The following is a 16,714-nucleotide window of genomic DNA, read 5'->3' on the forward strand; positions in this document are numbered from 1 at the left end:
TGTATATTTTATCTTTTACACATTTTAGGAAACATCAAAAACATTGTAATTCTGTAGAGGGCAAAATAATTATGCTGGAAATTTTGCAAATTCACATTAATATTTTTTATAAACCACAGTGAGCATACCAACCCAAGCATACACAACACTCATCTTTTTTTATCAGGAGTTGATGCTTGGATTATTTTGAAATCAAAGGCATGATATGAGCAGAAAGAGAAGCAATGTGGTTTTGTTTTAAAAGACACCTTTACCAAAATAATATAATCTCTTTATAATGTGATACCTTATTTGTTCAACCATTATATCAGTTAAGAGATCAGAGAATGGCAGCGCAGAAGGAGGCCATTTAACCCAGCGTGTCTGCACTGGCTCTCCAAGCGAGCATCATGACTGAGCGCCATTCTCCTGCTTTTCCCCGTACCAGCTGGAATAATGGAAATACTTTCCATCAGTAAACTCCAGACAAGTGGAATTAAAAAAGTTTGAGCCAAACAAGCAACTCGAGCTTCAAGGCACATAATAACCTTTCCACGCACTATGCACCCGTTTATTCCTTACTGTGCAGGATTCCATCTGGAGAAGTAACCAAGACCTCAGATTGTAAGCTTATGTAAGGGAACATCAGGCTGAATTTTGCCCCTGGGAAACAGGCCGTGACTGTTTACAGGTGCTGAAACTGCCCCCAGGGTCAAACAGTCACTCGCCGTGATTCTCACAAAGGAGCTCCCTCAATAGCCCTGGAGACAGGTTCGCTGTCCAATTAAGGACAGTAAGTGGCTTTAAGAACTGAAGGGCCCATCACAGGTTGAAGGTATGATAATGGTGTGTTGCTCTCAGAAAGAGCTGGCACAGGGACAACAAGCCAAATAGTGCTGTTTGGGGATGGAATGTGCAGACCTGGGCCTATCGGGTGCCAGAGCGTGGACCCGGGGAGTAGGGGACCTTCAGTGCAAGCCCGGAAGTCGAGGGAACTAGTCCTGTGTTGGCGATGAGAATAAATCAGACCAACCGAAAGGACAAGTCATCAACGTTTGGAAGGGTGGGGGGAAAGAGTGGCCTCTTGGTGTCCTGCAAAAAGGTAAAGAACCAGCCATGGTCAAATAGTTATGCCACTATTTGGGAATATCGATCCATTCGATTCGGAGGTTGAAGGTTGGGGCCAATTCTGGAAAGGCTTCGCTACTTTTCCACTGCCAATGAAATCACGGCAGAAGACAAGCAAAACGTTATATTACTCAAAGTTTGTATCCCACAAACATATAACCTTGTGAGAAGCCTAACATATCCAGAGGCTCTAGATATCAAATCCTTTGATTAACTAATGCAACTAGTGAGTAACCATTACAATCCACAGCCCTCCATTATAATGCAGTGCTCTAAATTTCATTCAGCCATTCGGGCTCCTGTGTATCTTTTGTAGCTCCGTGGATGGCTGAACATTGCAAATTTGGTCCGGCTCTCAGTGATACATTATGTGACCATTTGGTCTGCGGTATCAATAAGTTGAACATTCAGAAGAAGTTGCTGGCAGAAGCCAGAATACCCTTAGACTAAGCGATAGAGTTGGCTCAAGTGACTGAAAGCACTAAATAAAATGATTTTAAACTACAAAGCATGCAAAGTGAGATGAATCAATCATGGTTGGAAAAGGCAGCCACTCAAAGTACCCATTGTAAGGGTACGATGGAGCCTGAGAAAAGGAAGAGTGACCATCAATCACAGGGTCTAGAGATGTATTATGGTTGTGGGGGAGACCATCCCCAAGACAGACACAAATGTAAAGAGTTCAGGGGCTGAATTCTCCGCTGGCGGGATGCTCCAATTTGCAGGCTGCCCGGGGGGTTTCCCGACGGCGTGGGGCTGCCCCACAATGGGAAACCCCATTGACTAGCCGGCGTAACGGAGCACCCCGCCAGTAGGGTAAAACAGAAACGTGGCACGGCGGGACGGAGAATCCAGTCCTATTTGTTTCTGATGTAACAGGAAAGGCCATATGCAAGCCAGATCAAGAGTCAGACAGAATACACCTGCTTCCCAAAAAAACATTGGTGACTCTAGTGAATAAGCTCGTGGAAGACCGAGAAGAGAAGTCCGAAGTTTATAAGCTCAACTTGGTGAAGTTAAGCAAGGCACCCCCCCATCGAAATTGTCCTTTGTTAACAGCCGTCCATTAAATATGGAGATTAATACAGGTGCTGCTGCCACGGTTGTAGGAGATTAATTATTTAAGTACCTACAGGGAGGGCTGCACCTTTGAAATCTCAGCAGTACATCAGCCACTTTAGCCACCTATACTGGGGAGGCCCGGAAGATAATGGGCAGGGCGTCAACACGAGTATCATATCAGCACTAGTCATAGATTTCATAGAATTTACAGTGCAGAAGGAGGCCATTCGGCCCATCGAGTCTGCACCGGGTTTGGAAAGAGCATCCTACCTCCAGCCTATCCCCATAATCCAGTAACCCCCACCTAACACTAAGGGAAATTTGGACACGAAGGGCAATTTAGCATGGCTAATCCACCTAACCTGCACATCTTTGGACTGTGGGAGGAAACCGGAGCACCAGGAGGAAACCCACGCAGACACAGGGAGAACTTGCAGACTCCGCACAGACAGTGATCCAAGCCTGGAATCGAACCTGGGACCCTGGAGCTGTGACGCATTTGTGCTAATCGCTAAGCTACTGTGCTGCCCAGTTGTCCTTAATTGTAGTAAATGGAAAGAGACCAAAGAAAATGAGGCTAAATTGGTTGGAGTTATTCAGCATCTTGGATGGGGTTTTCCAGGAATGTCTGTGTAAATACCATGACATTTCTCAGAGAAAGCTGGGGTGCCTAAAAGGGGTGGAGGCCAAAATCTACATAGAGCCTGAGGCTGCACCAAAATTTTTAAGCCTGACCAATGCCATATGTTCTGCACCAAAAGGTTTATGTAGAGTTGAAGCATCTGGAAGACCACAGACAATATCTGAGGCTCCCATTCTACAGGAGATCATAGAACATAGAACATGCAGTGCAGAAGGAGGCCATTCGGCCCATCGAGGCTGCACCGACCCACTTAAGCACTCACTTCCACCCTATCCCCCTAACCCAATAACCCCTTCTAAACTTTTGTTTGGACACTAAGGGCAATTTAGCATGGCCAATCCACCTAACCTGCACATCTTTGGACTGTGGGAGGAAACCGGAGCACCCGGAGGAAACCCACGCAGTCACGGGGGAACGTGCAGACTCCGCACAGACAGTGACCCAGCGGGGAATCGAACCTGGGACCCTGGCGCTGTGAAGCCACAGTGCTAACCACTGTGCCCTTGCTCTGAATTTTCTGGACACTGCATGCTTTGTCGACCCATATCAAGACACGGACTGACAGTGACCCCGTTTTAAGGAAGGTTAAAAGGGTAGTTCTAAGTGGCTGGCATTTTGATAAATCAGAGCAGGTCAGGCCCTACTTGCAGCTTAGGGTTGAAATTACTTGCGAAGAGGGTTCAGTCCACCCCCCCCCCCCCCCCCCCCCCACCCCCCCACACACACACACCAAAAACGACACTTCTCCAGGAGTTCCATGACATGCATCCTGGCCGAACCAAGTTGGCTAGGAGCTATATTTGGTGCCATGGATAGGCAAAAGAGACAGACAGCACGGTTCGACGACACCAATGGAACTGGTGCAGATCTGGACGCAACAGGTGAATCACGCAAGAGCCCAAAATCGGGTTCCGAACCGGGCAGCGGGCCAATCGGGAGTCACCCGACTCGCTCCGCCAAGTGTGATCTGCGTCTTGCCCTCACTGGGCGAGATCCAGATCTGCATATGTTAATGAGGCATTGGGCTCATTTAAATACCCAGACACCAGAGTCACCCAAAATGGCTGGACGTCCAACACACGCATTCAACAACTGCGTCAGCCACAGTCGACAAGCTGCTACAGATTTTCGCAATACATGGCATCCCAGAGATGATCGTTTCTAACAACATCACTGCTTTCAACAGCCGAGGTGTTTCAACTCTTCATCAAATCTAATAGGATTCCGCACATCTGTACGGCCCCCTTGCCACCCTGCTTCCAATGGGCTGGTGGAATGAGCAGTCCAAATCTTTAAAGCCTCACTGGGGAAACAGTTCAACAGACCACTGCCGCTCCACTTAGCCAATTTTCTAGTCGCGTACAACACGACCCCATATACTACCACTGGGGTTACTCCGTCCAAGTTGTTGATGGGTTGATGCCTGTTATCGCCCTACAGGTCCATGAGGGGCAGAGGCATGTAGATCATTTGAGAAAATGGGAAGCTGCCGCCCCACAGCAAGGCTTGTCGACCCAGTAGCAGTTACCAGTGAATCAGCCGCAGAGTCAGCAGTGGTCGAGCCAAGGTATTCCCAAGAGGATCTTGTGTGTCAGCAGAAGGAGCTGAGGAGGGTGGAGGTACTGGCTCATCTTTGGAATCTGTAAGTTTTCCTGCCCCTGATGTGAACTCTGATGCTTCTAGTACAGAGAAACTGGTTGTAGAGTTGCGGCACTCCACAAGAGTCCGAATGTTCCCTGATAGACTGACCTTATGAACTTTGCCCATGGGCTCACTTACTGTTGATTAAGGGAGGTAGCAGCAGAGATAGTGGATGCATTGGTTATGGCATTTCAGAATTCCCTGGATTCAGGAAGGGTCCCGGTGGATTGGAAACACGCTAATGTGGTGCCCCATTCAAAAAGGGAGAGTGGCAAAAAGTAGGAAACTACAGACCGGTTAGCTTCTGTGGTGGGGAATTTGCTGGAATCAATCATTAAGGAGGAGATGACTGAACATTTGGAAAGTCAAAGCTCAATCCATCAGTGTCGGCCTGGTTTTATGAATGGTAAGTTATGCTTGACAAACTTGCTTGAGTTCTTTGAGGACGTAACCAGCAAGGTGGATAAAGAAGAACCTATGGATGTGGTATGTCTAGGGCGGGATTCGCCATTTCTGAGAATAAGTGTTGACGCCAATGCAGAATTCGCGGACTTTCACGATAGAAAAACTGGAGCCAGGGCAGCACAGTGGCACAGTGGATTAGCCCTGCTGCCTCACGGCGCCGAGGTCCCAGGTTCGATCCCGGCTCTGGGTCACTGTCCGTGTGGAGTTTGCACATTCTCCCCGTGTTTGCGTGGGTCTCGCCCCCACAATCCAAAAGATGTGTAGGCTAGGTAGATTGGCCACGCTAAAATTGCCCCTTAATTGGAAAAAATGAATTGGGTACACTAAATTTACAACAAAAAAAAGAAAAACTGGACCGACTCTGCTAATATTAAGCGGCATACAGCACTGGTGCTGTATGGAACTCAATCAATTCCAATGCAAAACGGTGCAGGATTCACCGGGTTCGTGATTGACACTCGGGAGACTGACAATCTACAGCCGCACGTAAACATTACACTCCCCACATACACTTATCTGAGCCAAAAAGATGGCACTGGTTGTGCTGGAGCACGCCCATACAGCTGACGGGTCGGCTGGGGCCAGAGGGTACCCAGGGGGGTGCCCTGGAGTGACACCTATACGACCCGCAGCACTAAGTTCGAATTGGGCTATTAGCGGTGTGTGTAGCTACATGGCTGCCTTGCCGGCTGCAGCAATGGTGTTCCCTGCCCATCCACCCGACTCCACAGCCACCGCCTGCTACTCCGCCTGGCCCTGGCAGAAGCCCCCTGGCCAGCGTCACAACCGTCAGAAAACTATGGTGATGTTGGACACTTACCGTACCCCCTCTCTGTCCCTCAGCAGCCGCCACGCCAGTTTCACGCTTTTTAAAAGTGCAAGTGAACCGCGCTGTCGGGAATTAGGCCCATTAGAGGTGGAGAATTGCGGAGGCCCCAGAAAGTACCGGGTCGGGCCCGCTCATGATATGCAAACAGTGTCTACTGCACGTGCGTTCCGGAACACAATGACGCCGCTGTCGAGGTGCTGGAGCATTGCGATCTGGCGTCAAATCGGCGCCTGCCGCACTTTTGGCATCGGAACCGATTCTCCGCCCAATCACCTTTCCCGATTTCAGCGTTGGCTAAGGGAGAATCCCACCTCTAGAATTCCCGAAGGTGTTTGACAAGGTTCCACAGCATAAAAGACTAATCGAGAAGGTGAGATTGCAGGGGATTGGGGGTAGAGTACTAGATTGGATTGCAGATTGGCTGACTGACTGAAAGCAGAGAGTTGGGATAAATGAGTCCTTCTCTGGCTGGCAAACTGTAACTACCAGGGTGCCGCAGGGGCCAGTCAACAGTTTACAATCTATATAAATGATCTGCAAGCAGGGACAGAGTACAACTTAACAACATTTGTGGATGATACTAAAATAGGTGTGAAAGCAGACAGTGAAGAGGAGATAAAGACTTTACAGACGTATATAGATAGGCCAGGATAGAGATGGAGTTTAATGTAGATAAGTGTGAGGTTAGCCGAAAAAATAGAAAGATAAAGTATTATCTAAATGGAAAGTAGATTCAAAATGAGTCTGGGCGGAGAGTTCTGGGTATCTTTATTCATGAATCGCAGAAAGTCGGTGTGCAGGTACAACGTGTAATTAAAAAGGCAAATGCAATGTTAGCGTTTAGTGCAAATGGACTGGAGTATAAAAGTAGAGAAGTATTGTTGCAACTGCATAGGGTGTTGGTGAGGCCACATCTGGAGTATTGTGACCAGTTTTAGTCTCCTTATCAGAGGACGAATGTGGTGGCATTTGAGGCAGCTCAGAGGAGATTCACCAGATTGATTCCAGGGATGAAAGGGTTGACATATGAGGAGAGATTAAACCATTTGGGCTTATACTGGAGTTTAGAAGGATGAGAGGGGATCTGATCGAGGTATATAGAATACTAAAAGGAATTGATAAAGTAAACGTAGAGCAAATGTTCCCGCTTGTAGGACAATCCAGAATGAGAGGTCACAGATATAGATTGAGAGGCAGTAGATTTAGAACTAGGATGAGGAGGAACTACTTCTCGCAGAGGGTGGTGAATTTGTGGAACTCACTGCCCCATAGTGTAGTGGAATCTGAGTCATTAAATGGTTTCAAGGAGATAGATATATTTTTGAATTTTAAAATGGGTTAAAAGGATATGGGGAACAGGTAGGGAGGTGGAGTTTGTCGTGTTAGGTACACTGGTCTAACACTGGCGGCAACTGGATGCAATTTAGATCAGAAAGATACTCCAGACCTTGAAGTTAGTTCAATCAGTTTTATTGAACTAATAGCACAATTAGGACAGTTCTCTGTGAGTTCAACTCTCTGCTAACTTAAGTATGGTTACTCTGTCTGACTGAACCAGACTAGCTCTTAGCCACGTGGTGGAGGTGTGAGATTGTAACAACACCCTTGACTGACTCTCTAGATGTTCACAGTGGAAAGAGGCGGAGTGTGAGTGCCTCGTGTCTTTTATAGTCAGATCCCACCCCTGAGTGTCCTGCCTGCTTATTGGTCATGTCCTGTTCTCTGTATCCATTAGCTGTTTGTCTGTATATCATTATGTGTTTGTCCGCATATCATGACATCTCCCCTTTTTTATGTTTTGATGACATATGTGAATGTATTTACATGAATAGGCCAATATTAACATATATACATGCAGTGGATGTGAACATATGTACATGTGAAAACAGCTGTCTAATGCGAGAACTCAGAACATAGCAAACAGAACAAATGTTCATAAGTCCAGTCTCTGTGGCTTGAATCTGATCTTGGTCGACCGCCGGAGAGGTGGTGGTGGGGACGACAGCGTCTTGATGGGCGGGATTGAAGTCTGACTGGTGGCCTCGTGAGTTGAGGTATCAGGAGGTGGCAAAACAACAGAAGGAAACGGAGAAGAATGTGGTTGCGGGCAGGCAACTTTGCACAGTGCCTGTCCGTTTCGTCGCACAACAGAACCATCAGCCAGACTCACAACATACGAGCGGGGGGCAGCCTGTCGAACAACGACAGCTGGAGCTGACCAGCCTCCACCAGGGATCTTGATCCAAACAGTGTCTGACGGGGATAACACGGGCAAATCGGTGGCATGAGCATCACAGCCCTGTTTTTACCGGTCTCGGAGATGCTGCACCTTCTGCAGCACCGGGAAGTGATCCAGGTTGGGCAAGTGTCTGGCTGGAAGTGTCGTTCGCAGGTCCCTGTTCATCAGGAGTTGAGCTGGCAACATGCCAGTGGACAGTGGGGTCGCCCTGTACGCAAGCAGCACAAGGTGAATGTCAGACGCAGAATCCGCGGCCTTGCAGATGAGCTGTTTCACAAAGTGCACCCCTTTCTCAACGTTTCCATTTGACTGCGGATAGTGTGGGCTGGAAGTGACGTGTTTGAACTGATATGACTGGGCAAACAGAGACCATTCATTGCTGCTGAAGCACGGGCCATTGTCACTCATGACAGTGAGTGGGGTACCATACAGGCCTTGATGACAGTCCAAGATGTGAGGTCTGAGAGCTTCACGACTTCAGGGTAATTGGAAAAGTAATCAATGATTAACACGTAATCATGACCCTTTGCATGAAAGAGGTCAATGCCAACCTTGGACCACGGAGAGGTTTCGATTTCATGCTGCTGAAGTGTCTCCTTACTCTGCGCTGGCTGGAAGCGTTGATAGTTCGCACAGTTAAGGACCATGTTCGCGATGTCCTGGCTGATCCCAGTAGACAACCTGCCTGGCTCTGCGTCTGCACTTTTCCACACCCAGGTGGCCCTCATGGATTTGACAGAGCACCAAGCTCTGGAGACTGTGTGGAATTACAATCCGGTCCAGTTTGAGGAGGATACCATCAACCACTGTCAAGTCGTCCTTTACATTGAAAAATTGAGGGCACTGCCCTTTTTGCCAGCCATTGGCTAGGTGTTGTATAACATGCTGCAAGAGGGGGCCTTTGGCTGTCTCCTCGCGGATACGAATCACCTTCTCATCAGATGCCAGGAGGGTGCTAGCACACAGCTGCACCTGTGACTCAACCTGTGACTCAATTTGCCGGATGATGTTCAGTGGTTCACTAGGCACGGTGATGGAGCGGGACAGTGTATCGGTAATGATGAGCTCCTTGCCAGGCGTGTAGACCAGGTCAAAGTCGTACCTTGTGAGTTTGAGGAGGATGCGCTGCAACCGAGGCGTCATGTCATTAAGGTCCTTGGGAACCAGGGGCCTGTGATCCGTCTCGACTGTGAATGTCAGCAGGCCGTAGACAGTCGTGAAACTTGAGAATGCCAGTGAGAAGGCCCAGGCATTCCTTCTCGATTTGTGCATACCTTTGTTCGGTGGGCGTCATTCCCCTTGATGCGTAGTCGTCGTCACACATGTGCAGTGTGGGTGTCGGCCGCTTCGTTATCCCGTTCGCGTCATGCATGCGTGGGGTTCCGGGAAAAGCGCAGGAGATAGCCGCTGTCTTCAATGCTGAGGCGCTGCATCCGGGAGATGGCCTGCACACTCACTGCCTCGTGGGAAGCAAGTTTCTCATTTTCAGCCGATTTGTATTGGGAATACCGATTTTTTGCGTGCTCATGCACTGTACATGTTTCAATCGCGACTGGCAGGGTCATATGCTTAATCTTTAAGAGCTGCTCTCTCAGATGATCAGAGTGAACTCCAAACATGATTTGGTCTCTGATCATGGAGTCAGCAATATCACCAAAGTTGCAGGACAGCACTAGCAGGCGGAGGCTAGTTAAGAAGGCATTGAAAGATTCATCTTTATCTTGAAGATGTTGTTTGAATATGTAGCGTGCAAAGATTTCATTGGTGTCCACTTCACAGTGACTATCGAACTTGTCCAGGATGGTCTGAAACTTTGTCTTGTCCTGGCCTTCGGTGAAGTTAAACAAGTTGAAGTGTTCAATGACTTTATCACCCGCTGTTGAGAGGAGAAGCGCAATCTTTCTTGCATCAGACGCACCCTCGAGGTCTGAGGCTGCAATGTACAGTAGAAACCTTTGCGTGAATGTCCGCCAGTTGGCATTGAGATTGCCAGAGGTCCTGAGCTGGTGAGGAGCCTGAATCTTCTCCATGATGCCGGGATACATTTGCTGGTCGTCACGGAATGGACTGAGGTAAGCCACCTTAAATTAGTAGTCTCCTGGTATCATGTCGTGTTAGGTACACTAGTCTAACACTGGCTGCAACTGGATGCAGATTAGATCAGAAAGATACTCCAGACCTTGAAGTTAGTTCAATCAGGTTTATTGAACTAATAGCACAGTTAGCACAGTTCTCTGTGAGTCCGATCTCTCTGCTAACTTAAGTGTGGTTACTCTGTCTGACTGAACCAGACTAACTCTTCGCCACGTGGTGGAGGTGTGAGATTGTAACAACACCCTTGACTGACTCTCTAGACGTTCATCAGTGGTAAGAGGCAGTGTGTGAGTGCCTCCTGTCTTTTATAGTCAGATCCCACCACTGAGTGTCCTGCCTGCTTATTGGTCATGTCCTGTTCTCTGTGTCCATCAGCTGCTTGTCTGTATATCATTATGTGTGTGTCCGCATATCATGACAGATTTGAGACCAGGAAGAGATCAGCCATGATCAGCCAGGAGCTGGTTTTGCACAGTGGGTCAAACAGCTGGCTTGTAATGCAGAACAGTGCCAGCAGCGCGGGTTCAATTCCCGTACCGGCCTCCCCGAACAGGCGGCCAGAATGTGGCGACTAGGGGCTTTTCACAGTAACTTCATTGAAGCCTACTTGTAACAATAAATGATTATTATTATCTGATTGAATGGCGGAGCAGGCTCAAAGGGCTGAATTGCGTACTTCAGCTCCTAATTCCGATGTTCCTATGTATACTGTTTAACTGTATATAGTTTGATATAAGATTTTTAAAATGAAATTGTAAGCGAACTTAAGGAGGGAGGATTGTGATAGAGTGCCCTTTTTTAAGGGGCAATCCTTCACCGGTCACGTGACCAGTTTGGGGACGGAATGCGAAAATCTGGACCAATCAGGTGCCATGGCATGGACTTAAGAAGTGGGGGTCTTCAGTGTAAGCCCAAGGGTCCTAGGAACTAGTCCTGTGTTAGAGTTGTGTTGATTTGTAAATATAAAGTCTTCCTTTGCTAATAAATCACCCTTTTGATATAACTCTGCCTCGCTGTATTACCTCACACTACAACAGGGGCCTGATACATTGTTAATTCATGGTGTTGTCCGGTTTCAATATGGGGACTATCGATGCTGATTCGGAGAACTGAACTGGCTGGACAATGCCCAATTCTTCCCACCTGTTTAACTCAGTATCCACTTTCTCTAAGGCATATAGCACTGGTCTTTCCTGATAGATTCAGGCAGTCACCCCTGGATCCACATAACTCTCAGCTTGTCGTCCTTTGATTTTTCATATTTCATCACAGAAGACACTCTCGAGTTTTCTTTTATCAGTTTGGGCAGCCTCCCTTCCCGCACTTGAAAAATCTCAGCCCAATTCAACTGGACTTCTTTAAGCCAATCAAGGCAGAGAAGGCGTTGTCCTTCACCCATCACTATTATGGGAGCTGGGTAGACTGTAGTCCATAGCTTACAGGTACTACTGTGGTGTATTTTATTTTTATTGTTTCTCCCGTGTAAGTCTTGGTTCGGCAGAAGTGCTCTTCAGCGTCATTGGTTAGACTCCTACTCTTAGGTACTGAAATGTATGATCAACCATCACAATGGCTGATGTCTCTGTATCCACTTCCATCTTAAGAGACTTCCCATTTATCTGGAGCGTTACAATAATAGGGTCTACCTCGCCTGTTTTTAGATTAAACAGTGAGTGAATCATTGGTGCTAAGCTCTTCCACATACTTGTAACATTGTGGTTGATCTATTACTCAGGAATCTTGACTTAGTTCTGCACGGCTTCATCAAATTCCTCTTTTTTGACAATATACACACTCATCCTCTTTAATCTGACAAGATCCAGGATTGTGGTTACCTCCACATCAGTAACATTCCACTTTAAGCATTACTGACTGATTGCTTATTCTGTACCTTTTTTTTTTATTGGTGGCTGAAATTGTTTCCCCCTTCACAGTGGCTTCAGTGGTTTTGGTGCTACAGCTGGCTGCAGATTCCTGCTCTAACTGGTGAACTGCATCATTTTGTGCACCCTGCAGTTCTTGAGTACCTTTTTCAGCGCTTTCCATGACCAGCGCTATCTCCATTACTCGTTTAAAAATTATGTTGATCTCTGCAAACAGGTTGACAATTTACATTGAATAGCATCGTTGTTCAGGCCACAGACTAACCTATCCCATAACATGTCATTTAGGGTGGCTCCAAAATCACAATACTCCCATAATTGTTTCAGTAAAGTAATGTAAGTTGTCATTCATTTGCCTAGGGCTCTCATCCTTGAATTAATTTTAAATCCCTGGAGTATGACTGATGGCTGCTGTTGCAATTGAGCCTTCACTAAATTAACAAGCTCACAAAATGATTTGGAGTCATTAGTGCTGGGGCTGTAAGACTGCGAATAAGATTACGGGTCTGAGTTCCACAAACACTTAGGAGAATTGCTTTGCATGTCACCTCTTCCCCTATTTCAGTTACTTGGGAATAATACCCAAAGGCACTCAACATGTTGTGTTCAGTCCTCCTTGGAGGAGTCACATGGGTCGATGCCCCAAAAGAGAAGCATTCTGGTGAGTACATTTTGTTTTTTTGTACTTTGATTAAATCAGGATACTCACAGGTGTCGGGCCCGAGGCAGTGTCACGCTAATTTATCCTCATCGCCAGATGTAAAGCTGCACTTTCAAAGACTTCATTAGTGAACACAAAAGATACTTATTAATAAGAATTGTACAGCAGGCTCATGGCTTTAGCTGCTTCCAAAATGTCTCTGCCTTGGAGGCTTTCTCACCTTGGGGTGATTCCATACTCATTTTAGTCACCCAGACCAGGTGATCCTTATTCTGCTATGATGCCCTTAAAGGGATAATCACCCCAGAGTGTGAATCCGTGTGGGTAAATTAAAGAAATCGAGTGAAATAAATATTGGATTCAGACGGCGAGAGAAAAAAGGCAGAAAGGAAACGTAAGAAAAATGTAAAACTTAGACCTCACCGTATTGGGGCTAGTTCCGGGAACGACAAGGATGTGAAGGCATTAGAAAGAGAGCACAAAAGATTCAGGAGAAAAGTTCCAGTGATGAGGAACTTCAGTTAAGAAGATAGATTGGAAGAGTTGGAACTGGTTTCTTGGGAGAAAAGAAGGCTGAGAGGAGATTTTACAGATGTATTCAAAACCATGAAGAGGCTGAACAGATTAAATAGGGAGAAATGTTTTCCACTTGTGTAAGGATTGAGAAAAAAGTACCTGATAAAAGAAGCAAAAACAACGCAAGGAAAAACCTTTTCACCCAGCAAGTGGTCAATGTGTGGAATGCACTGCCTGAGTATGATGAAGACAGGGTCAACTGAAGCAGTAATAAAGGGAGATGGTTATCTGAAAAGGACGAATGTGCAGGGTTACAGGGAGAAGGCAGGAGGAAAGCACTAAGTGAATTGTCCATTCGGAGAACCATTGAGACATCACAGCTCAAACGGCCTCCTTCTGCACTGTAGCCGTTCTGTGATTCTGTGAACCTTATTAAAAAATCTTTAGCAATGACCTACGACATGTCAGAATGAAACTCCCATTTTACGTTCTTCTCTTTCTGAGCCAGAGAGGTAAAGCCGTCACTGCATTGACAATTTTTGTGTTGTTAAAAAGGCGCTTCCATTACCAAATTCCTGTGATGTGCTTCAAGGGGCAGCACGGTAGCACAAGTGATTAGACTGTGGCTTCACAGCACCAGAGTACCAGGTTCGATTCCCCGTTGGGTCACTGTCTGTGCGGAGTCTGCACGTTCTCCCCGTATCTGCGTGGGTTTCCTCCGGGTGCTCCGGTTTCCCCCCACAGTCCAAAGATGTGCAGGTTAGGTGAATTGGACATGGTAAATTGCACTTAGTGACCAAAAAAGGTTAGGAGGGGTTATTGGATTATGGGGATAGGGTGGAAATGAGGTCTTAAGTGGGTCGTTGCAGACTCAATGGGCCGAGTGGCCTCCTTCTGCACTGAATGTTCTATGTTCTATGAGCAATTAATGAGCAAAACCAGCAAGTTCTTTAGAATAATGAGAAGTCTAATTACGAGTAACCAATCGTGCAAAGCACACAGAGTGGTCCAAGTTCAGGAGATTCTCACCGCCTGACCTGTATTTTAATTGCCTGAATTTGCTGGCCCATTTACTCATGAGTAACTGCGTACATGATTTGTACGTCATTAATTTTCCTGCAAGATCCAGCCTATACACTCTACTCAGCTGGGGGAGGGCACAATGGCAGGAACTTACAGAAGTAAAATAAGCATTTAAATACAATCTTTCAAGAACATATTAATTGAAATATTAAGCACATCAGAAGAAACTAAAGGTTGGAATCCAATCTAAAGGCTCGAGTGACATTCAGATGATTCATAGACTTTGTTCTCATAGATTAAATGGTTATCTAAACTCTTCAATTTGTCAAAGTCTTACAATTAACTTTCACACGCTGGATAATTTAATATTGATGGGACTCAGGTCTTTCCTTTTAGTTTAGATTAGCAGTCACATCATGTCAAGACATTAATTTAGAATTGCTAACTACGTCTGACAGATCTTACTTGTGTTGTCGTCTCTTTGTTATTTTCACAAGTAGCTTAGTTGCACCATTTGTGTCATTCTCGCTGACAGATGTTGTTGCTGGAATATTGACATGAGGCCAGCGGGTTGTCACTATGTCAGGATCGTCAGTCACCGTGGAAACAAGCAGTTGTGGATGGAACTGCTCTCTTCTCCATATTGGATTCCCTCCTATATATTGAGGGGTTTTTTTTGTCTCAGATTGTCTAAAAATATAATGAAGACAAAATGGGCAGATGAACAAGACAATTATGTCATGTTTTTAAAAAAACAAGTAATTGTGTATTTTATGTCTTATGAATTGGTCTGAAAAATAGATCCCAATTATAGCTTTATATTTCCCCAATGAGAAATAGACTCTCTGTTAAAATGATCTGCCAACTTGCAGCGTTTCTCACATCAGAAGAAATGTTCGATAATGTAAAGAGGGAAACAGCTATGTCGTTGACAACTTTGCCTTGATAATCTGAAGACAGACTTGGCAGCAGTAGGCGATGACCAAAAGATAAAGCTCTTTCCAGAAAAAAGTAATCAACGGTTATCTGATATCCAGCTTTTTTACACACAATATTTACAAATGATTTGGAACAGGGTGCCAGTCATAGGATTATTAAATTAACTGATAATACAAAATTCTATGAGCAGATGGCAAGTAGAAAAGTGATTCACTATTTTCAGAGATTTGGATTCATTCTGCAACGAGGAAATCTTGTGTCTCAGTCAGTAGCCCGCCTGTCTCGGAGCTGGAAATCCCACACCAGAACCTTTGTTGGCCACAACAGAAGAGGTTGGTAATCAGCTTGTTAATCCTTCCAACATGGGACCTATTGCCACAGTGGTATATCCCTACCTCTGGATCAGAAGAAATGTACCTTTAAGAAATGGATGTTTATCAGTGATGTCAGAGTGTGGGTGGAGCTGGGCTGTCTGTCAGCTTTTTACTTTCGTTTTATGCTGTTTGCTGCAGGGTGTGTTTTAGTTTTGTTTTCAGTGTTGGAGCTGATCCAGACAAAGCAGGTGTACTGTTGATCTCTCTGCCATGAAAAGGCTATTGATCATTTGGTGAATTCAGAATTATAAATATTTTCAGTAGTGAATGCAAACCTAATGTGCTTCTGAAAAAAGGTGTTTCTTTTGTCTTCTGGGTGTTGTTTGGGAAGTTATTAAGGATTACTTAGTGTTGTATTCTTTGGGGGTTGATTTGAATTGATGATTGCTAAGATGTTCACTGTCTGTTTTAAAAAGATTAACTTGAGTTCATAGGATAAACATTGTTTTGCTTTAAAAAATACTTTTCCATTTCTGCTGTATCACACCTGTAGAGTGGGCCGTGTGCTCCCCATACCACAATCTATTAAAAGTTGTGAGTCAGGTGAACTCCATGATACACGTTGGGGTTCTCTAAACCCTGGCCCATAACAATGTAAGCCTACTTATGACAATAATAACGCTTATTATTATTATTTATGGGGAAAATTGCACAGTGTTTAGCCTATAATTATGATTTCCAGTGGGTCACTGAACCATCCAAATCAGAAAGATACCAGTTTGTTGAGTTAGCTGAACTCTTGTGCCCTTGTCGTTTCGACCTATTTCAAACTTTTAATCAGTTCAATCAAATCAATCCTTAATCAGTGGATTTGTGTAGAACCAATTTTTGATATTTTCACCATGTTGCCAACCAACCAACATCCTAATGAAAATGCATAGCATATTCTCTGTTGCCTCAAGTCCCTTCCCAGTCCAAAACAGCACACAATATTCCAAATGTGGCCTCACTAGGTTTTATATAGATTCACTGTTACAACTCAATTTACACCTCTTGTCATAAAACACAGCCTTCCTCTAGCTTTTCCAAAGCCTTCATAAGCCTGAAGACCAAAATCCTTCTTCTCTTCCACGTCACCCAGTTTAATTCCCCCCACTCCCTTCCTGATATAATGATCGTTTTTAACCAAATGCACAACACCTCACATTTACTGATACTGAATTCCATCCACTACCTTTTTGCCCGACAATCACAATTTCTCTTTACAGCTTCTTTTGGAGACGTACTCCGATCAGTTA

The 16,714-nt window shown here is 45.5% G+C and overlaps 1 long non-coding RNA gene across 2 annotated transcripts in view; it reads right to left on the minus strand.

Moving 5' to 3' along the window:
* The window catches only part of LOC140387263 (uncharacterized), a 57,111-nt gene that overhangs the window by 17,447 nt on the left and 22,950 nt on the right, over positions 1 to 16,714 (minus strand). For both annotated transcript variants that reach the window (XR_011933811.1, XR_011933812.1), the window contains exon 3: positions 14,629 to 14,853. This is a non-coding gene — a long non-coding RNA (uncharacterized lncRNA). The remainder of the gene's footprint in view (positions 1 to 14,628; positions 14,854 to 16,714) is intronic.

The sequence above is a fragment of the Scyliorhinus torazame genome, chromosome 12, assembly GCF_047496885.1.
Source record: "Scyliorhinus torazame isolate Kashiwa2021f chromosome 12, sScyTor2.1, whole genome shotgun sequence".
NCBI lineage: Eukaryota > Metazoa > Chordata > Chondrichthyes > Carcharhiniformes > Scyliorhinidae > Scyliorhinus > Scyliorhinus torazame.